At 42.3% G+C, this 9718-nt stretch overlaps 2 pseudogenes; both read right to left on the minus strand.

Moving 5' to 3' along the window:
- Window positions 1–12: 12 nt before the first annotated feature.
- Window positions 13–6296, minus strand: LOC136488271 (uncharacterized; annotated as a pseudogene).
- Window positions 6297–7136: 840 nt separating this feature from the next.
- Window positions 7137–7849, minus strand: LOC136486117 (uncharacterized; annotated as a pseudogene).
- Between the last annotated feature and the right edge of the window lie 1869 nt (window positions 7850–9718).

Below are 9718 nucleotides of genomic sequence, written 5' to 3' on the forward strand. Positions count from 1 at the left end.
ATTATATGTTCTCTAGTCCAGCCTCTGGTCAAGGTTTACTGTGACATGATAGTCCTCGAGGTGGTGAGCCTGGCCCACACTCCTAAGATGTTGTGAGTATGGGTTGTCATGAAGGATGGCCACAAGCCTCTTAATGACTTCCTTGTCATTTTGGCACTTCTCTTCACGACATCGTCGATAGCGGTGCTCAAGGCTTGGATCATCGTCGTAGAAGTAAAGCTCAAGATGTCTTAGCTCCTTACCCTCTTCTCTGCCAAATGACCTTATGTTGTGATAGATCTAGCCATGTGCACGAAAGGTGTATATGCCACTGTTCTTCTAGCTTGCAGTAGCGCTATCGAGACGACAATATAGAGAAGTGAAAGAAAAATGGCCATTGAAAAACCTAATGTTGTTACAAAAGTGCCTAGCATCTACGTCATTACTTGACCAAAGCCTCATAAGCTCATTAGGTACATTAAGTTCATTGAGCTTGACCTTTTCATTGCGACAACAGAACCCACGTGGTTCATGCTCAAACCTTTTCGCATCGCAGTGCTCGCAATTTGCAATAGGTTTTAACATATGGGTATTTGTAGGCATCTTACTATACACCTCATCGTATCGGTCAGGTACTTTAGGGACAGAAGTCATGTCTTCCTCAAGGTCATTGTCTTGGACATCATCATCATCTTTCTCTTCTGAAATAACATTTAAGCTGTAATAGTTTAGATAAAGTAGTGGAAGATTTGATTTATATTCGGTCTTTCATACAAATACCTTGCCCGACAAATAGGTATCCCTCATCATCTTCATCATCCTCTTCAAATATATCTCCCTCATCATCATATATGGCCGTCAAAGATACATGAGTTAGTAGAACTATGGGTAAAAATAACAAAGGAGTTCAAATAGTTTAAAGAATGTTACAAAATAGTGTAAATTACCACTGTCATCAAATAGTGGTGTCATCGGTGCATCTGATGCAGGCTGAGGGCTAGGTCCTATCCTTTCTGATAATCATGTAATGACCATGGTTGAGTTAGGTATAATATGGTATACAATATAGGTCATCTAAATGGGGTCATGAGGCATTAGTATTTACCGTTGTTGGTCAGGACTGATTGAGGCAAGGGTGTGTTATCATTTGGGTATTCTTCAGCCATGCATTCACAATCATCAAACAGTGGTGCCGTCGATGTGGATGATGTAGCCTGAATGTTGGGTCCTGCCCTTTCTGTTAATCACGGAATTACCATGGATCGGTAAGGTATAATATGGTATATAGGTCCCCTAAATGGGATAATGAGGCATCAGTATATACCTTTGTTGGTCATGACTGATTGAGGTAAGGGTGTGTTAGCACCCACTCGGTCTTCTGCCATGCAGTCACCATCTTTATTAGATGCCCTTGTGTTCGAACCAATGTGATGCTCAAACATCATGTTACAATGCGTGAACAATGCATGTCTTTGTCCAGATGGAACAGACAACAAAGCTTGTGTTATATGGCCAGACAACAACTCATCGCATCCTTCATCATCGGCCTCCTCATGAGATGGAGGAATATAAAGAGGTGTTGCACTGGACTCTGGGATAACCCAATCACTGGATTTCACCATGGATCCATGAGCTCCAGATGCGCTTATAGTGGGCCACACAAACTCAGGAACAAATAACAAGTTCTCCATGGTGATAGAATCTCGGTGTAGGGTGTCCTTTTTCACCTCCCTTTGTCTTTTATTTCCCGCTACTTTGACCTCCTTTCGCCCAGACGCCCTATAACTTTTTCGTTGTTGTTCGCATCTAGCCTCCCTCTGTTCTGGTGTCATATTTACATATTGTTCCCTAAAGTACTGTTGATGAGATTTATCAAAAGTAGCAGGGTACCACAATCATGACTCAGATTGGTGTCCACAGTCTTTTGTACATGGTGTTTTATTCAAGTCAATGATGCTACTGTTATCTACACTCCTCACCGAGCATTCACCTACATAAGAAATTTTGTTCATTATTATGAGGTGACACCATTATCCTAGACAACACCACACACACACACACACACACACACACACACACACACACACATATATATATATATATATATATATATATATATATATATATATATAGTGTTCTCCTTACCAATTCGCACAGGTTGATATGACTGGTTAATATGGAGCCAATCATTATTCTCGGTGTCAACTGTGTTTTCAATATCGGTTCCAACGTCACCATCTACAAACAAGTTGCATGCTATTTTAGATTATTAATATTAAACACACGGGCATTACAGGTAGTGTGACATAATAAAGCTAAGAATGTCACCTACAAATAGTTTATCGTTTTTAGAATTGGCTTTTTTCTTGTGATATACTTCACGTCACTTTCTATTAATTTCGCTCCGTTGTTCTTCAGTCATTGCCGCACGACGCTCTGCAAGCCTTGCTCTGTCCCTTTGCCTTTTAAATTCCTGAGGATCGGAGACTTGTGTAAGTGGATTAGATCCACTTTCAACGCCTGCTTTTTTTAGAAGATAGACTTAACATCATTAATTATCAGATGTTAAAATTTTCACATACATATACACATCGACATCAGTATTTACCTTCATTTATCTAGTTTGACAAGTCTCTCAATGGCATGCGACAACTGTGATTTTCATTAGGCTCCATGCAAGAAAGAGGTCTAAAAATACATGAAGACATTTTTTAAAAGAAAATAGTCTTTTAGATATAGAAATAACGATCTTCTAAAAATGTGATCGTTTTTATAGTTGTAAACAACAAACTGTGAAACCAAAGCGGCTATAAATTATTTCATGCTAGCAAGTTAAACAAAATGATGACATATTTTCTCAAACGATAAACAAAATGATGATATACCTTATTTTGCTAAATTAGAAATAATATTTTATGCATGTACCTATGCACTCATATGTACATATGATCAGTCTGAGAATTGTCTAATACTCATAGGTTTAATACTGTACCTCTACACATTTGAAACACGCAATTTCTGGATTTCGGATAGATCGAAAGAAAGTAGGTAAAAGTATAAATATGTGCGGTTATTACATTAAAATGGTCAAAAGACGAATGGATCATATATCGAGAACCTTTTTTATCTTCAGTATAAACTCCCTCTGTTTCTTAGGTTTAGGAGGGTTAGGGGCAGAGAATCGAACTTCCTTGTCTTCGAAACAATGTAACTTTTGTTTTTTAGAGGTGGTTGCAACAGCTGGGGCAGATGAGTTATATTAACAACTAACAATTTGCCAGTGATCTCAAGTTTGGATTAAAATCAATTTCAGCAGAGAAGACTTATTACAGTCATCGGAGCCTTTTCCTAAGGAGAGGCCTCAACAACCAGTTTTCTATCGTGCTTCGATCATTAGGTGCTGTTTGTGGCCGCTATCCCAACGGACCTATTAAAATGACACGAGCGATCCGTATTTGCATATCATCAAGGCAACTCTATGAACTTGCAAGTAAATAGCAACAGGTGTTCAAGAAAAAAAAGTTTTGTTCCACTTAGTTTTTTCATGCCCAATACCTATGTACGAGCAAATTTTGTGGGCAAAAGAAATGAAATGTGGTTTGCATGGCAGGATGAGGACTGAATTGGCGATCATCAGGTAGTACAAAAAGCTCAAAATTCTAACCAAAATGGATGGACTAAAACCAAACAAACTCACTGCAAATTACCCAAACAACACGACATATGTTCTTGTTCAATCAAATGAGCTCACTCTGAACTATCTAAAATGCACTAAATCTAAAGCATTGTCATATTGCAGAGATAGAAAAAAAGAAAAGGAGCACATTTAGCTTCCAGTTGAGTAGTTGACCATGGTGTAATGAACCATGGATCGACGGTGTGGTGTGTGAGCGGCCCACCGTGGACTGAGTCCATGCTGAAGGGTATGGGTCCTTGTATTTCCAATGTATTTCGTCTTTTATTCTTCTGAAGGATAACGGCAAGAAAGTGTGGACATGTCATCTTGATGTCATCAAGCTAACAAGCTAGGAACGCTCGTGCAAAGCAGAGCATGGAACAGAGCACGACCGGTGCTCGGTGGCCATTTCCCAGCAACGCAAGCTTGCGGTTGCGCAGTGTGCCTTGCGCGCGTGCGTGCATGGAGAAGGAGCGTAGGGGTGCGGGGAAGCTCACCTGCGGCTTACCAAGGGCGCAGGAGCAAGGCTGGGACTAGCTGTTCCCCGAAGTGAGCTCACGCCTGGCAATGGCAGTGCGGCGCAGAAGTTCGCGAGCGTGATGCTTGTGCTACCCAGCAGGTAGTGGTGGGCTGGTGGTTCACGCTAAGGAGCTCGGCCGCTCGCCATGATCACCGATCTATTGAAGGCTCCGCAGACTGCAGGTGGCGAGATCAGCGATCTGTTGCAACGGACATCGGAGCGGCGTCCTGATTCCGCGTGCCTGGCGTGTGTCAGCGGCGGTGCAAAGCAGCAGCGTTAGTGGGGAGGGCGCAGCGCCACGGAAACTTGAGCGGGGCGATTCGGCGACAGCTCCGCTGGTTGTCGTCGTCCGTGTGCTTCTGGTAGGATTAGCCGTGGTCGTCTTCGCCAGGGTTAGGGTTACCATCATGGGGAGACACCACCGAGCGGGTAGACGAGGGCTTCGCCAGGATTTGCTCTCCTTTGGGTGCGAGGGGCGCGAGGTTGATCGACGGTTTAGGCCACGGACGAGGCTAACACTACCGGAGACCGGCTCTTTGCCGAGTGCCAAGTGGTTTGCCGAGTGTTGTTTTTCGGGCACTCGGCAAAGACGCCTTTGTCGAGTGTTTTTTTTGACACTCGGCAAAGAAGCTCTTTGCCGAGTGTTTTTTTGACACTCGGCAAAGAAAATTTCAAAGCACATTTTGAAGCAGTAAATTAATTCAAATGAAAAAGTTTTCAACTACAAAATTGTATAACTCATCAAGATGTACAATGTTTGTTTTGGTCTTTTCTTCATATGACAAAGTGAAAGTAAATTTGTTCACAAATCTAACATATCTCTCTTGTAGTTTATGAAACTACAAGAGAGAGATATAAGATTTGTGAACAATGTTAGAACGATCATGTCGGATGAACAGATGACTAAACAACCAACATAAACTTTGTATATCTCGAAAAGTTATGAAACTTTGTAATTGGCAACTTTTTTATTTGAAATCATCTTGTCATGCAAAACTGTGTTTGAATTTCAAAATTTTAAAATTCGAACTTTTGAAACGACCTCGGATGGAAAAACAACCAAAATAAACTCTGTAGATCTCGAAAAGTTATGAAACATTGTAGTTGGCAACTTTTTGATTTGAAATCATCTTGTCATGCAAAACAGTGTTTGAATTTCAAAATTTTAAAATTCGAACTTTTCAAACGACCTCGGATGGAAAAACAACCAAAATAAACTCTGTAGATCTCGAAAAGTTATGAAACATTGTAGTTGGCAACTTTTTGATTTGAAATCATCTTGTCATGCAAAACTGCGTTTGAATTTCAAAATTTTGAAATTCAAATTTTGTAAACGACCTCGGATGGAAAAACTTCCTAAACTAAAAGTGTAGATCTCGAAAAGTTATGAAACTTTATAGTTTATAACTTTTTTATTTGAATTCGTTTAGGGCCTCAAACAAGCAATTTACACTCGGTTTAGTATAATATGTTGGGAACTAAAACGGAATCCAGACACAAGTGACAGTTTGGTGTAGTGGTAGAGGATGTTCGCGTGCAGGGGAGGTCGCGGGTTCGAATCCTGTCGGCCGCGTTGCTGCGAAAAATGCTAGAGATGGGCGGGCGCTGGATTAAAAAAAATTCCATTGGCTTTGCCGGGTGTCCGACAAAAAAACACTCGGCAAAGACACCTTTACCGACCCATTTTTTATCGAGTGTCTTTGCCGAGTGCAGCACTCGGCAAAGCCTTTGTCGAGTGTAAATTGGACTTCGCCGAGTGTCCGGTAGTGTAATGCGGGGTGCTGCGTCCAGGGCGTCCCCCATCAGATTATATATTTTCAAAGTCTTACCATGTTTGGGTTAAGATGCTTTTTTAAATATTATATTGTGCGAGTGAGAACTTACTCAGGTCTTGCCTAGCTTTTGGTGACACCCACATGTCGGCCCGAGGCAACCGGAAGCTAGTTCTTTATCAAATATTGTTTTGAGGACGGAAGGGGGCCGCGCCCGCTCCCGCGCCGGGGACATCCGCGGAGGCGTCCGGAGCGAGCACGGCGGAGGCGGGGCCACGGGTGGCGGAGGGCGCAGGAAGGCCCGGAGACGTAGGTGGGGGCGCAGGAGTTGCTGAGGAGCACGAGCCATAGAAGATTTGGTTGTTGGGGATGTAAAAAACAACCGGTTGTTGCAGGGAGGCAAAACAACCCGTTGTTGTGTAGCAATTCTCTTAAAGAGCGTGTAAAGTGTGATTAATACTTAAGTTTTAGTCATGTCATTAAGTTGTTTTAGATAAAAAGTCATGTCATTATTAAGTTAGATGAAACATTGTTGTTATTAACGACGATCGTGAGCAAGAAGTTTGACCACTGTTTTTTTATATTAAATAATGAGTTTGAAATGGTATGATAGTAGATCCATAGTATGTAAAATTTGGTAAGAAACATATATGTAAAAATCGGCAGGTGAATGTAAAATCTAAATATACAGAGAATTTTTAAAAAATTAAAAGTATTTCTATAGGCGGTTTATCTAAACAACACTACGTCATGGATAGTGTTTAGGGCGGTTGGTGATGGTTCTAGAAATCAATAATTTATAGGAGCGGCTGATTTTGAAAAACATTCATAGAGGCGGTTAGATCTAGCGCCGCCTCTAAAAATAGGCGCCGAACACTAAAATTACGTAGTGAAATAGACTTTTAGAGGTGGTTCGTTTTGAAAACTATTTGTAGATGTGATTTTAGAATATTTAGATTGAGCCGCCCCTACAGATAAAAGGAGGCATCTCTACAATTCATTTATCTAGTAGTGCAAGCTGCTCTAGAAATTTATTTACAGGGATGGTTAGATTAAGCCAACCGTGTCGTGAAGTATATCAATGATGCGTCAAAAGGTAACGACCAAAACAATCTTCAATCAATCTGGTTTATCTACATTTTATTTGAGTTCAGATACAAATTGGGAACGTGTACGTCATCAGAAGCATCTATGAGCTAAGAATGTTCAGAAGAGCAACCCTGCTCTGAATCAACCTCCTGAATAGAATACCCACACCATCTCCAAGGTCTCCCATGCTGCGCTCAAGCGCCCGCAACTGCCGCTCCTCGCACACAACCTTTCTTTTCTGGAACCTCTTGGACACAAGGGACCATTTGCTCGCATTTGGACTACGGCCAATTTGCTCCGGCAAGAGCCGCGACACGGATTCAAGCAGACAGACAGCCGTCTCTCTGGCTTCTGCATTAGTCTGACCACTCTGCAACCTTCAGCAGTAGCCTTGCTGGTCGTCTTCTTCAGAGGCTTGTGTGCCTTCTTCGCCAGACGGACGAACGACTCGATTTTGAGCTGGACAGCTGCGTCTTCTCTCCTGAGCACCAGGCGCAGCTCCTGGACGCCCGTCTTCAGCTCCGCCAAGCTCTCTTGCATGGCGCTGCAGAGATCGATCATCACGAGAGACCTGTCGAGCTCTTCCTCCGCCATCTTCCTTTGCTGCGTCAAGGCTTGGTTGCTGGGCAAGCACAGCATCTCCTCTAAGCAGCTGTATAGGTCCCCAAGCTGCCTCAGACCATCGCACGTGGTGTCAATGGTTGCCAAAGGCGACGAGATGCGAGCTTTCAGGGTCTGCAGCTCTTGCTCCACGTTGGATTCAGTGGAGTGAGGCAAAGAAGGCAGACTTGTAGACCTTTGATGGCAGGCCATTGTTGTGAAGGATGGTGTGATGATCTGTATGCTTCAGTTCTGTCTTCTGTGTGGAATGGAAGGGAAAGGAAGGAGATCTCTGTACTCTTTGTGCTCAGCCTTCTGATGCATTCTATTTATATAGTTAGGAACTGGCATGTCACCTCAGCCACATCATCAGTAATAATGGAGCAACTTGTATGATGAGGAGTAATCATCGGTTATGTTCAGTGCAACAAACATTAATAAGTGAACTTGATGGTTTCATCAAAAAAATAAGTGAACTTGATGGTATGTGGTGTTTGAGCAAATCATATGCACGAGCAGTTATCAAAAATCAAGGTGGGAAATTCTCAAAGAGAAGAAAATGCAATACGACATGTGCCATATTGAGTGACTAGCTGACTTCACCTCCAAACAGTCTGTCAAACGACAGTTGCACCTGCATCTCCTTATTTAGCATTGCTGGCATGCCACTGTTATCTGCAGCACCACACGCCGCCTATACCTTGAAGTTGTTGGCACATTCTTCGCTTTTGGGTACCAAAAATCAGTTGGCGCATAAATTAGTAATCTCATATCAAGTTGATCGACAAATTAGTTGTCCAAATCAGACTTGTGTTTTGAATATTGGCGGCCGTACGTGCATTTGCACGAGTGCTGAACTGAAATACAGGTAGACATATCTCAACCAAAAGAAATGGCGTGCAAATTATGCAACTGTCTAACCGACATGTTTGTTAAATGACTAACTGAACTCACCTTCCAATGATCTGTCAGTTGGTTTTCAGCATCTTATAGTTGCAGTTGCTCGTCCTCGTGCAACATTGTTGGCTTGTCTTGCTATCTGCAACACAAACACGTCATCATTAATGATGACATTAGACATTACCAAACGAAGAAAGGCCTTTCCATCAGCGCCACGAAACACAGAGAGATTGATATGCAGTTTGTCCGCAAGTAGGTCACTGTGGGACTAGTTCGCTTTCTCCATGCCCTGTCCTCTCACTAGTTTGCAGACATCATGACTAAAGAACTGCCCGTATAGTTGTTTACAAACTTGAAGTCCTCCTGCTGTGACTGTGAAAGGGTACTAAAGATATAAAGAATTTTATGGATAAGTGTCATATACACACGTTGTATTCTTGTAACCCAAACCACCTTGGCTATATACATATCAAATGTCACCCTCCTCAAAGGCATGATCTGACATGTTTTTCTGAAGGATCGAAACGGACGACCAGAGGGGGGGTGAATGGTCGCGGAAGCCAAAAATAATTTCTAACCCTTCCCCTAAACACAAAACCTGATTAAATCACGTTTTTCAAATCTGGCCAGAACTCTATGTACCTAGTAAACCTGATGTGGACGAAAATCCGTAACTTCGATCGACCTAAAAATTTGTCAGATTAAACTAGATGAAATTACGAAACTAACCCAACTGGAATCACGTCAATCGGACTTACGGATCTTGAGATAAAAATAAAACAAGCAGACTATGTCAGATGCTGACGAGAATTGAATCGAGATGCACAAGATCAATCATTATAGATGAAAGATTAAATTGAGTAATTGAACTTACAAAAGTGCATCTAGCCTCCGCCCGAACATCCTCCCTCTCTTAATCGGAGAGATCAACAAAAACCTCTCACTAGAATTCAAACCCTAGGCTAGATCGGAGAGAGGAAAACTGAACCGTGGAACCCGGGGGCACGAGTACTGTTCACGGGTACTGTTCACGCATGAATAGCAACTCGCCGAGAGTCCAAAACGTTCCGCCCTTCTCAACCCTAGGTGCCACATATTTATATCTCCAAAGGGTGGCACGACCTATTTTCACATAACCCGATACGCTAAATAAATCCAACGTAGGGGCGTAAATTCCAATTA

The sequence above is a fragment of the Miscanthus floridulus genome, chromosome 10 (genome assembly GCF_019320115.1).
Source record: "Miscanthus floridulus cultivar M001 chromosome 10, ASM1932011v1, whole genome shotgun sequence".
Lineage (NCBI taxonomy): Eukaryota > Viridiplantae > Streptophyta > Magnoliopsida > Poales > Poaceae > Miscanthus > Miscanthus floridulus.